Genomic DNA, 13,589 nt, shown 5'->3' with positions numbered 1-13,589 from the left:
CTAGGGGTGTATACCTTGCCAAAAAACAATGATAGCATTTGCCCCCCCAGATGATACCGATGGACCAAATATGGGGCCCTGGCTCATGGACTAATACTCTGGTCGGGCAAGTAAAATTCTCTTTCAGGTAGGCCTATTGTATTTGTATATAAATATATGTGGCATTGAGAGTATTTTTCTTAAAGATCTTCTAGTGTAATGACTACGCCACCTGGGAGTTCTTAACCCAGGAATACCAACCTAATAAATAGGCTGCACAGATTTGTTTCCCTCTTATAAGACAAGAGACGTGGATGAATAAATAATTGTTTAATTTTTCTAGTCACAATAATAATAATTAATTCAAAACAAAGACAATACAAGGACAAATGTTCAAAATAATACTTCCACGATAAGTTACACGAACTTCACAACATAAATACAAAATAAATACATTAAACAAAAACACAACTCAAATAATCAGACGACAGGACTGAGTGAGGCCAGCAGGGGGGACACTCAATGAGCACTACAACACTCCGTAAGTAACACCAAAAATGCAAAAGAAAAACCAAAGCAATAACCACATCAGTATCACCTTCACACCGGTGCACATCCACAGCACAGCACAAAAATAATCAAGTCAAGCCCCGCCCCTTTGCTCTTGGACACTCAACTCCTAACAAAATCAAAAACAGAACATACAGAGAATAATTACATACAGTTCACAGTAGAAACATACAAAATAACAAAATAACTAAACAATGAACCTTAGAAAGAAAACAATAACCAAACACACAACACTCTCCTTGTAAACATTCACACACTCGCACATTGCCTACACACACGCACACACACAAACACGCAAACAAACACGCTAAAACTGCAGGGCGGCGATATTCCTCCTGTCAACCTGCATACGCCATTAAAGCACTAACAGTTTCTTGTTCGGCCGCAGCCAGAGTGGAATGAAATTGACGCGAATCCTTTCGTTTTAATATAGTTGAGACAGCAGCAAAATAGCAGCGCTCCGTAATCAACGAGCAAACGTCGGGTAACCCCAGCAACGGAATCCTCCCCGCTACTCGGCAGAATACGCTGCGCTTCTGAAACGACAACTTTAATTAAAAGACATATCAGAGCATGACGCACATATACAAATAACCTGCATACTTGGGGTGCGAGGAATCCCAGTCACGGCAGTCCGAAGTGCCCATAAATCAACGTGCACGCTGTAACATGAAACACAAGGCATTTCAATTTACCCACTGCCCTATAAGGGAAGGATAGACGCTACAAACAACCGCGTTCCTACCTGTGAAGAGGCTGCAAACACATCAACCATGGGAGACAGTACTCGTTCTCCTATATGCCATGGGACCACACAAACAATTTTCCCGCATGCCTCTTCACAGCATGCGGAACCGGAAAAGCAAGGAAGCTTTGTGACGGGACTCAATACAGGGCAGGTATATATATGCTCCGCCTTTAGCTGTGATAGGCTTAATAAATAAACCTGAAGCAACCAATAGTAGCCTGAAGTCAAACACCTATACTGCCACATTCTACCCCTCACTTCTGTATCGTCGCCCCGACGATAAGCAAACCCTTGCCACTCAATTCCAGGGCCTAAAGTGGGCAGAGACTAAATTAAAAAGGAGCCATCATAACGACAACACTTAAAATCATTTACAGAGAGCGATGGATATGCTTCACCGCACTTAAAATCTACAGAGAACAATGGATAGGCATCATCGTACTCACAGCATCTACAGAGAACAATGGATAGGCGTCATCGTACTCACAACATCTACAGAGAACAATGGATAGGCATCATCGTACTCAACATCTACAGAGAACAATGGATAGGCATCATCGTACTCAACATCTACAGAGAACAATGGATAGGCGTCATCGTACTCGAAGCATCTACAGAGAACAATGGATAGGCATCATCGAACTCACATCACTCACATCATCTACACCAAGAACAATGGATGGGCATCATCGAACTCACATCACTCACATCTACATCGAGAACAATGGATGGGCATCATCGAACTCACACATCATCTACTCCGAGAACAATGGATGGGCATCATCGAACTCACACCACTCACATCATCTACACCGAGAACAATGGATGGGCATCATCGAACTCACACCACTCACATCATCAACACCGAGAACAATGGATGGGCATCATCGAACTCACACCACTCACATCATCAACACCGAGAACAATGGATGGGCATCATCGAACTCACATCATCCACACCGAGAACAATGGATGGGCATCATCGAACTCACACATCATCTACACCGAGAACAATGGATGGGCATCATCGAACTCACATCATCCACACCGAGAACAATGGATGGGCATCATCGAACTCACACATCATCTACTCCGAGAACAATGGATGGGCATCATCGAACTCACACCACTCACATCATCTACACCGAGAACAATGGATGGGGCCGGGGGTGTAGCGGGCAAACCGTTTGAGTCACCAGGGGGTCTGCTCAGCCCTGGTGAGGCAACAGGGGCACGTTCTTGACGCAGCATCTCATTATCGGCTCGCAACTGGGCCACCAACTCCCTAAACTCTTGGAGTTCCTCACTCATGATTATAATACGCAACTTCTTACTTACCAACACAGAACCCCCTCAAGGCAGGCACAACCGAAACTTGAGACTCAACGGGCACTGCTGTTTTGCTGCTTTTCTAGAAAGGAGAGGAAAAGAAAAAAAAAAGAAAAAAACAATTCACAAAAATAAACACCCACGTCTCTGTCTCAAGTATGGGAAACCCTGCCGTACTACGCCAATTGTGGCATTGAGAGTATTTTTCTTAAAGATCTTCTAGTGTAATGACTACGCCACCTGGGAGTTCTTAACCCAGGAATACCAACCTAATAAATAGGCTGCACAGATTTGTTTCCCTCTTATAAGACAAGAGACGTGGATGAATAAATAATTGTTTAATTTTTCTAGTCACAATAATAATAATTAATTCAAAACAAAGACAATACAAGGACAAATGTTCAAAATAATACTTCCACGATAAGTTACACGAACTTCACAACATAAATACAAAATAAATACATTAAACAAAAACACAACTCAAATAATCAGACGACAGGACTGAGTGAGGCCAGCAGGGGGGACACTCAATGAGCACTACAACACTCCGTAAGTAACACCAAAAATGCAAAAGAAAAACCAAAGCAATAACCACATCAGTATCACCTTCACACCGGTGCACATCCACAGCACAGCACAAAAATAATCAAGTCAAGCCCCGCCCCTTTGCTCTTGGACACTCAACTCCTAACAAAATCAAAAACAGAACATACAGAGAATAATTACATACAGTTCACAGTAGAAACATACAAAATAACAAAATAACTAAACAATGAACCTTAGAAAGAAAACAATAACCAAACACACAACACTCTCCTTGTAAACATTCACACACTCGCACATTGCCTACACACACGCACACACACAAACACGCAAACAAACACGCTAAAACTGCAGGGCGGCGATATTCCTCCTGTCAACCTGCATACGCCATTAAAGCACTAACAGTTTCTTGTTCGGCCGCAGCCAGAGTGGAATGAAATTGACGCGAATCCTTTCGTTTTAATATAGTTGAGACAGCAGCAAAACAGCAGCGCTCCGTAATCAACGAGCAAACGTCGGGTAACCCCAGCAACGGAATCCTCCCCGCTACTCGGCAGAATACGCTGCGCTTCTGAAACGACAACTTTAATTAAAAGACATATCAGAGCATGACGCACATATACAAATAACCTGCATACTTGGGGTGCGAGGAATCCCAGTCACGGCAGTCCGAAGTGCCCATAAATCAACGTGCACGCTGTAACATGAAACACAAGGCATTTCAATTTACCCACTGCCCTATAAGGGAAGGATAGACGCTACAAACAACCGCGTTCCTACCTGTGAAGAGGCTGCAAACACATCAACCATGGGAGACAGTACTCGTTCTCCTATATGCCATGGGACCACACAAACAATTTTCCCGCATGCCTCTTCACAGCATGCGGAACCGGAAAAGCAAGGAAGCTTTGTGACGGGACTCAATACAGGGCAGGTATATATATGCTCCGCCTTTAGCTGTGATAGGCTTAATAAATAAACCTGAAGCAACCAATAGTAGCCTGAAGTCAAACACCTATACTGCCACATATATTAGGGATGTGACTGTGATAACATTTTCCCACCGGTTAATCGACGTGTGACACCACTGAGCGCTTTTAAATCGCTAACTATAGTATACTATATACTAGTAAAATACAGACGTCCGCACAGACATTGATAATGGTGCGGAGTAGAGCGAGCATTTTCAATTTATTCCTATGAATGTAGGAATTAACTAAAACATTTTATTTATGTTTTTGTGTCCACTGTTCAACCGCAACCGCGTCACACACACACACACATTCCAGAATTGCAATCTTGACATCGCAGCCTGTTCATTATAGCCCTAATACAATATAATAATAAAAATAGTCAACCTAACATAAACGAATTACACTGCTCTGTTTAAATAGTCAGTAGTACAATCTGTACCATTCACAGTAAGCAGAGCTCCACTGTGATGTTTCCAAGAACATTTTTGCGCGTGTGAAGAGGATGATTTTTTCCATCGATATTGGAACACGAGTGAAGTACAAAGCCTATAATAAAGAATAGTTTAGCATCCAAATACATCGCAAATATTGAAACATTTTGATTCTAATGAGAGGGTTACGTGAGACCAACACTGCTTACTTTCGTTTTTATTTTTACATTAAATTTAAAGGATTTGTTGTGGAATATTTTGGGTGTATCATAAAATCTGAATAAGGTAAGACAAGTAAAATTTTCTGTCTTATATTTATATATATATATATACGTATATATATAAGTATATATATATATATATATATATATATATATATATATATATATATAGCTAGATAGATAGATATAGATATAGATAGATAAATATTTATATACATATATATATATATATATATATATATATATATATATATATATATATATGTGTGTGTGTGTGTGTGTGTGTGTATATATAAATATATATACAGTGAGGAAAATAAGTATTTGAAAACCCTGCTATTTTGCAAGTTCTCCCACTTGGAAATCATGGAGGGGTCTGAAATTGTCATCATAGGTACATGTCCACTGTGAGAGACATAATCAAAAAAAAAAAATCCAGAAATCACAATATATGATTTTTTAACTATTTATTTGTATGATACAGCTGCAAATAAGTATTTGAACACCTGTCTATCAGCTAGAATTCTGACCCTCAAAGACCTGTTAGTCTGCCTTTAAAATGTCCACCTCCACTCCATTTATTATCCTAAATGAGATGCACCTGTTTGAGGTCGTTAGCTGCATAAAGACACCTGTCCACCCCATACAATCAGTAAGAATCCAACTACTAACATGGCCAAGACCAAAGAGCTGTCCAAAGACACTAGAGACAAAATTGTACACCTCCACAAGGCTGGAAAGGGCTACGGGGAAATTGCCAAGCAGCTTGGTGAAAAAAGGTCCACTGTTGGAGCAATCATTAGAAAATGGAAGAAGCTAAACATGACTGTCAGTCTCCCTCGGACTGGGGCTCCATGCAAGATCTCACCTTGTGGGGTCTCAATGATCCTAAGAAAGGTGAGAAATTAGCCCAGAACTACACGGGAGGAGCTGGTCAATGACCTGAAAAGAGCTGGGACCACCGTTTCCAAGGTTACTTGGTAATACACTAAGACGTCATGGTTTGAAATCATGCATGGCATGGAAGGTTCCCCTGCTTAAACCAGCACATGTCAAGGCCCGTCTTAAGTTTGCCAATGACCATTTGGATGATCCAGAGGAGTCATGGGAGAAAGTCATGTGGTCAGATGAGACCAAAATAGAACTTTTTGGTCATAATTCCACTAAACGTGTTTGGAGGAAGAAGAATGATGAGTACCATCCCAAGAACACCATCCCTACTGTGAAGCATGGGGGTGGTAGCATCATGCTTTGGGGGTGTTTTTCTGCACATGGGACAGGGCGACTGCACTGTATTAAGGAGAGGATGACCGGGGCCATGTATTGCGAGATTTTGGGGAACAACCTCCTTCCCTCAGTTAGAGCATTGAAGATGGGTCGAGGCTGGGTCTTCCAACATGACAATGACCCGAAGCACACAGCCAGGATAACCAAGGAGTGGCTCTGTAAGAAGCATATCAAGATTCAGGCGTGGCCTAGCCAGTCTCCAGACCTAAACCCAATAGAGAATCTTTGGAGGGAGCTCAAACTCCGTGTTTCTCAGCGACAGCCCAGAAACCTGACTGATCTAGAGAAGATCTGTGTGGAGGAGTGGGCCAAAATCCCTCCTGCAGTGTGTGCAAACCTGGTGAAAAACTACAGGAAACGTTTGACCTCTGTAATTGCAAACAAAGGCTACTGTACCAAATATTAACATTGATTTTCTCAGGTGTTCAAATACTTATTTGCAGCTGTATCATACAAATAAATAGTTAAAAAATCATACATTGTGATTTCTGGATTTTTTTGTTTAGATTATGTCTCTCACAGTGGACATGCACCTACAATGACAATTTCAGACCACTCCATGATTTCTAAGTGGGAGAACTTGCAAAATAGCAGGGTGTTCAAATACTTATTTTCCTCACTGTATATATATATAAATATAGCTGCGAGCAGCGATGGAGGGCCAAAGCCGGTGGCACCGCCATCCCCGGTGCCTTTAGGTAACTAAAGGCACCGGGGTGGCGGTGCCACCGGCTTGGGCCCGCAATCGCTGCTCGCAGCTATATTTATTATTATTATTATTATTATTGTTCAAGGGTTCGGGGGCTTTTGGGGCCTTTAACGTGCTCAAAAACTCATGAAACTTTGCACACAGGTCAGAAGCTGCGGCCATTAGGGCCGGGCTGAAGATGGTACCTGGGCGTGGCAGGGGGGCTCGACAGCGCCCCCTTGAATGGGGTCCGAGTGCGGTCCGAAAACTTGGTCCATATACCAAACACTCTTGCATGAATTAATATGAAACTCGGTACACATATAGATCTTATTGGGCTGAACAACTTTCGTGCTCTAAGTTTTACGCCAGCCCAACAGGAAGTCGGCTATTATGGGTTGTTTGGAAAACGCATGCTGTGGAATTTGATGTACTCCTCCTAGGAAATTCATCCATTTGCCTCAAAACTCGGTGTGCATGAAGTCAAGACATTGAGGATGATAAATTGCGGACAGATTTTTGATATCTCGAACGGTTTGGCCAAGGCGAGGAAACGAATTTATGGCGAATAATGGGACACAGGAAGTGTATTATAACTTCTGCATACATTGACTGATCTTGATAAAACTTCAGCAGTGTGTTCGTGGTCAGAGGCCGATCACATTGATGTGACTATTGTGAGTCAAAGTTATAGCGCCACCAACTGGCAGCAGGAAGTGTGTCACTTTCAAAATGCTTTGAAATCACCCTCTTATTTTTACCCGATTTGCTTCAAACTTTATGTGTATAATGTAAACACACGGCAGATGTAGACCTGTGAAAGGATTTTTGATATCTTTAATACTGTTGCCATGGCAACGCTTCAAACTTTAATATTCTTTTTTGATGCTTTTGAGACTCTTAACATACTTGAAATTGGATGAAACTCGACAGACACATCACATTTATTAGCCCGTAGACATGTGCAAAGTTTCAGAAACGGGCGTGGTGAGGGGCTCAGTAGCGCCACCTTTAGTCATAAATGGGGCGGTTAGTTTTATCAACAGCAACAAAACTTGGTATGTGTATTGTTCTCATCAAGACGGACAACTTTCTAATTGACATTAACCATCTCCGACCAACAGGAAGAGAGATATTTTGGTTTGAATGTGGATTTTCTGAAGAATTTTCTCTCCCTCTCTCTGTGTGTCTGTGTGTGTGTGAGGGGAGGGGGGGGATTTGACTATTGCTTTTATATTGTTAATCAAGGTTTCAGGGGCTTTTGGGGTCCTTAACGTGCTCAAAAACTCTTGAAACTTTGCACACAGGTCAGAACCCACGGCCATCAGGGCCGGGCTGAAGCTGGTACCCGGGCGTGGCAGGGGGGCTCAACAGCGCCCCCTTGAACGGGGTTCTAAAACTTGGTCCATATATCAAACACGCTTGCATGAATTAATATGAAACTCGGTACACATATAGATCTCATCGTGCCGAACAACTTTCCCCTGGTCAAGTTTTACGCCAGCCCAACAGGAAGTCGGCTATTATGGGTTGTTTGGAAAACGCTTGCTGTGGAATGTGAAATACTCCTCCTAGAAAATTCACCGTGTCCCCTCCAAACTCGGTGTGCATGTAGTCAAGACTTTGAGGATGCTAAATTGCGGACGGATTTTTGATATCTCGAACGGTTTGGCCGTGGCGAGAAATCGAATTTATGGCGAGAAAAGAGAAACACGAAGTGGAATAACTGCTGCATACATTAACTGATCTTGATGAAACTTCACCAGTGTGTTCGTGGTAAGAGGCCGATCAGATGGATGTGGCTATTGTGATTCAAAGTTATAGCGCCACCAACTGGCAGCAGGAAGTGTGTCACTTTCAAAATGTTTTTGACAAAAGTGGGGGGGTTAGTTTTACCCACAATTACAAAAATCAGTACGTATATTGGTCTCATCGAGCCGGACAACTTTCTAATTTAAAGTCATTAGCTCTGACCATCAGGAAGTCAGATATTTTGGTCTGAATGTGGATTTTTTTGCAAAATCAGCCTCTGAATTTTTAGCCACCTTTATTTAAGTGGTTATTTTATTCCCACCAAACTTTTTCAACATGATAAAAATATATTAATGATGCTAAATTGTGAACGGATAATAAAAATCTCAAACGGTCTTGCTATGGCGAGGGATTAAAGTAATGTCAAAAAAGGAACCACTAAAAGGCTCATATATTCTAAAAATGTAATTATACACCATTTATTACTATATAAAAGTATACAAATATCAGAACTTAACTCATTTTATTCTTTTTTTTTCAATTTAAGAATGAAGTTTAAGTTTAAAAACTGCCAGAATGGTTGTTTAGTCTAAACAATAAATAAATAAAGTCAAACATAGTGCTATACTGCCCTCTTGTGTTCAAAATCAGGTAGGCCTATTATATCTATATAAAAATATACTAGGTATGTGACGGTGAGAATATTTTACCACCGGTTAACTGACGTGTGACACCGCTGGGGGCTTTTTAATCGCTAACTTAAAAACGAAAGTAAAATATGTTCGTCCGCACGGACATTGATAATGGTGCGGAGCAGAGCGAGCGTTTTCAATAAATTCCTATGGAAGGAGGAATGACCTAAGAAACATTTACTCTGTTCTGCTCGTTCCTCGCTGAGGACGCGCACCATTATAAATGCCTGTGCAGCCGTGAGCATTTTAGTTTCATTTTCGGGGCAGATTGCTTGAATGTATTTAAAAAAAGCACAATGTTGTGTTTTATTGCTACTGTACAAAAATATAAGTTAACACTTTGCAGTTTGAATGATGTTCTGAACAAAATGACAGAGTATGTTTTTATGTGTCCACTGTTGAATCGCGCCCTCGTTTTAGTGATTCCCAAGTTATTTTTTCATTTAAGTTTTTTTCATTGTTCTAATCAGGTCAGGCAAGTAAAATTATCTGTGTCTTATCCCTTACATTTTTATATAATTATATAAATATATAATACACTACTGTTCAAAAATTTGGCGTCAGTAAGATTTTTAAGCGAAGTTTCTTCTGCTCACCAAGGCTGCATTTATTTGATTAAAAATACAAACAAAAACAGTAATATTGTAAAATAGTATTCCAATTTAAAACAGCTGCTTTCTATTTTAATATATTTTAAACTGTTATTTATTCCTCTGATCAAAGCTGAGTTTTCAGCATTATTATTCCAGTCGTCACTGTCACATGATCCTTCAGAAATTATTCTAATATGATGATTGATGCTCAAGAAACATTCATTATTATTTTAAATGTCGAAAACAGTTATGTACAGTCTTTGATGAATAGAAAGTTCAAAAGAACAGCATTTATCTGAAATCTAAAGCTTTTGTAACATTAAACACTACCGTTCAGAAGTTTGGGGTCAGTAATAATTTTAATTTTATTTTGGGGGGAAAGAAATAAAATAAATCAATACTTGTATTCATCGAGAATGAGTTAAACTGATAAAAAGTTACAGTACAGACATTTATAATGTTAAAAAAAATTATATTTGAAATAAATGCTGTTCTTTTGAACTTTACATTCATCAACGCATTTTGAAAAAAAATCTGTACACAACTGTTTTCAACATTGAAAATAATAATTAATATTTATTGACCATCAATCATCATATTAGAATGGTTTCTGAAGGATCATGTGACACTGAAGACGGGAGTAATGATGCTGAAAACTCAGCTTTGATCACATAAATTAATTACAGTGTAAAATATTTTAAAATAGAAAACAGCTGTTTTAAATTGGAATAATATTTCACAATATTACTGTTTTTGTTTGTATTTTTAATCAAATAAATGCAGCCTTGGTGAGCAGAAGAGACTTCTCCTAAAAACATATAAAAATCTTCCTTACCCCAAACTTTTGAACGGTATATATATATATATATATATATATATATATATATATATATATATATATATATATATATATATATATATATTTGTATAATATATATATATATATATATATATATATATATATATATATATATATATATATATATATATATATATATATATAAATATAGCTGCGAGCAGCGATGGAGGGCCAAAGCCGGTGGTACCGCCACCCCGGTGCCTTTAGGTAACTAAAGGCACCGGGGTTGTGGTGCCACCGGCTTGGGCCCGTAATCGCTGCTCGCAGCTATATTTTATTATTATTTTTTTTTCAACCTTTCGGGCACTTTTGGGGCCCTTAACGTGCTCGAAAACTCTTGAAACTTTGCACACGGGTCAGAACCCGCGGCCATTAGGGCCGGGCTGAAGCTGGGACACAGGCGTGGCAGGGAGGCTCGACAGCGCCCCCTGGAACGGGGTCCGAAAACTTGGTCCATAAATCAAACACGCTTGCATGTAATAATATGAAACTCGGTACACATATAGATCTCATCGGGCCAAACAACTTTCGTACTTCTACTTTTTACGCCAGCCCAACAGGAAGTCGGCTATTATGGGTTGTTTGGAAACGCATGCTGTGGAATTTAATGTACTCCTCCTAGGGAATTCATCCATTCGCCTCCAAACTCAGTCAGCATGAAGTCAAGACATTGAGGATGCTAAATTGCGGACGGATTTTTGATATCTCGAACGGTTTGGCTGTGGCGAGGACACGAATTTATGGCGAATAATGGAAACAGGAAGTGTGTTATAACTTCTGCATACATTAACTGATCTTGATTAAACTTCAGCAGTGTGTTCGTTGTAAGAGGCCGATCACATGGATGTGACTATTGTGAGTCAAAGTTATAGCGCCACCAACTGGCAGCAGGAAGTGTGTCCCTTTCAAAATGCTTTGAAATCACCCTCTTATTTTTACCCGATTTGCTTCAAACTTTATGTGTATAATGTAAACACACGGCAGATGTAGACCTGTGAAAGGATTTTTGATATCTTTAATACTGTTGCCATGGCAACGCTTCAAACTTTAATATTCTTTTTTGATGCTTTTGAGACTCTTAACATACTTGAAATTGGATGAAACTCGACAGACACATCACATTTATTAGCCAGTAGACATGTGCAAAGTTTCAGAAACGGGCGTGGTGAGGGGCTCAGTAGCGCCACCTTTAGTCATAAGTGGGGGGGTTAGTTTTATCAACAGCAACAAAACTTGGTATGTGTATTGTTCTCATCAAGACGGACAACTTTCTAATTTACATGAACTATCTCTGACCAACAGGAAGAGAGATATTTTGGTTTGAATGTGGATTTTCTGAAGAATTTTCTCTCCCTCTCTCTGTGTCTCTGTGTGTGTGAGGGGAGGGGGGGATTTGACTATTGCTTTTATATTGTTAATCAAGGTTTCAGGGGCTTTTGGGGTCCTTAACGTGCTCAAAAACTCTTGTAACTTTGCACACAAGTCAGAACCCCCTGCCATCAGGGACGGGCTGCAGCTGGGACCCGGGCGTGGCAGGGGGGCTCAACAGCGCCCCCTTGAACGGGGGTCCCAAAACTTGGTCCATAGATCAAACACGCTTGCATTAATTAATATGAAACTCGGTACACATATAGATCTCATCGGGCCGAACTACTTTACCCCGGTCAAGTTTTACGCCAGCCCAACAGGAAGTCGGCTATTATGGGTTGTTTGGAAAACGCTTGCTGTGGAATGTGAAATACTCCTCCTAGAAAATTCACCGTGTCCCCTTCAAACTCGGTGTGCATGTAGTCAAGACTTTGAGGATGCTAAATTGCGGACGGATTTTTGATATCTCGAACGGTTTGGCTGTGGCGAGGAATCGAATTTATGGCGAGAAAAGAGAAACACGGAAGTGGAATAACTTCTGCATACATTAACTGATCTTGATGAAACTTCAGCAGTGTGTTCGTGGTAAGAGGCCGATCAGATGGATGTGGCTATTGTGAGTCAAAGTTATAGCGCCACCAACTGGCAGCAGGAAGTGTGTCACTTTCAACATGCTTTTGACAAAAGTGGGGGGGTTACTTTTAACTACAGTAAAGAAAAAATAGTTTCTATATTGTTCTCATCAAGCCGGACAACTTTCTAATTTACATTCAATAGCTCTGGCCATCAGGAAGTCAGATATTTTGGTCTGAATGTGAATTTTTTTGCAAAATCAGCCTCTGAATTTTTAGCCACTCCTCTTAAACTATTTATTTTATTCGTACCAAACTTTTTCAACATGATGAAACTACATTAATCCCTCGCCATAGCAAAACCGTTTGAGATATTTATTATCCATTCACAATTTAGCATATTTAAAGTAAAAATCTTCTAAAAATGTAATTATATATCATTTATTTCTATATAAAAGTATACAAATATCACAACTAAACCCATTTTATTCTGTTTTTGCAATTCAAGAAGAATGAAAAGGTTAAAAACAGGCTATTTAGTGCTATTTGGTTCAACAAAAAAGCAAACATAGGGCTATACTGCCCTCTTGTGTCCAAAAGGACATCAAAATAGTATATAAAACTTTTTACCAGGTAGGCCAATATTGTATTTAAATATACATTTATTAGGTATGTGTCTGAGGATATTTTCCCACCGGTTAATCGACGTGTGACACGAGTGGGTGCTTTTAAATCGCTAATATAATAGTGAAAGAAAAATAATGATAATGTTGCACACACAAATCACACACATGTGGGAAAGAATGATGCTTTTAAACAACACTAAACCGCCATTAGGTGTCGCCAGGCATCCATCTTAATAAGCGAGTCATTGATTCATTCGTTCAAACGATTCGTTCGAATGAGTCGATCATGATTAAGACAGATGTTTATGGATTGATCATTCAATCTTTGAGTCAACCGATTCGTTAAAAATGCTGAAT

At 39.9% G+C, this 13,589-nt stretch overlaps 1 long non-coding RNA gene across 1 annotated transcript; it reads right to left on the bottom strand.

Annotated features, from left to right (window-relative positions):
• Positions 1-294: 294 nt before the first annotated feature.
• Positions 295-4,189, bottom strand: LOC311305959. Its single transcript, XR_014630106.1, has 2 exons — positions 1,295-4,189; positions 295-1,211 (listed from the first exon to the last, which is right to left on the bottom strand). It is a non-coding gene; the product is annotated as an uncharacterized lncRNA (long non-coding RNA).
• Positions 4,190-13,589: the final 9,400 nt, after the last annotated feature.

Source organism: Rutilus rutilus (assembly GCF_951802725.1).
Source record: "Rutilus rutilus genome assembly, chromosome: 16".
Taxonomy (NCBI): domain Eukaryota; kingdom Metazoa; phylum Chordata; class Actinopteri; order Cypriniformes; family Leuciscidae; genus Rutilus; species Rutilus rutilus.
Note: the sequence above shows the minus strand (reverse complement) of the source record. Positions and strands in the feature narration are given on the sequence as shown.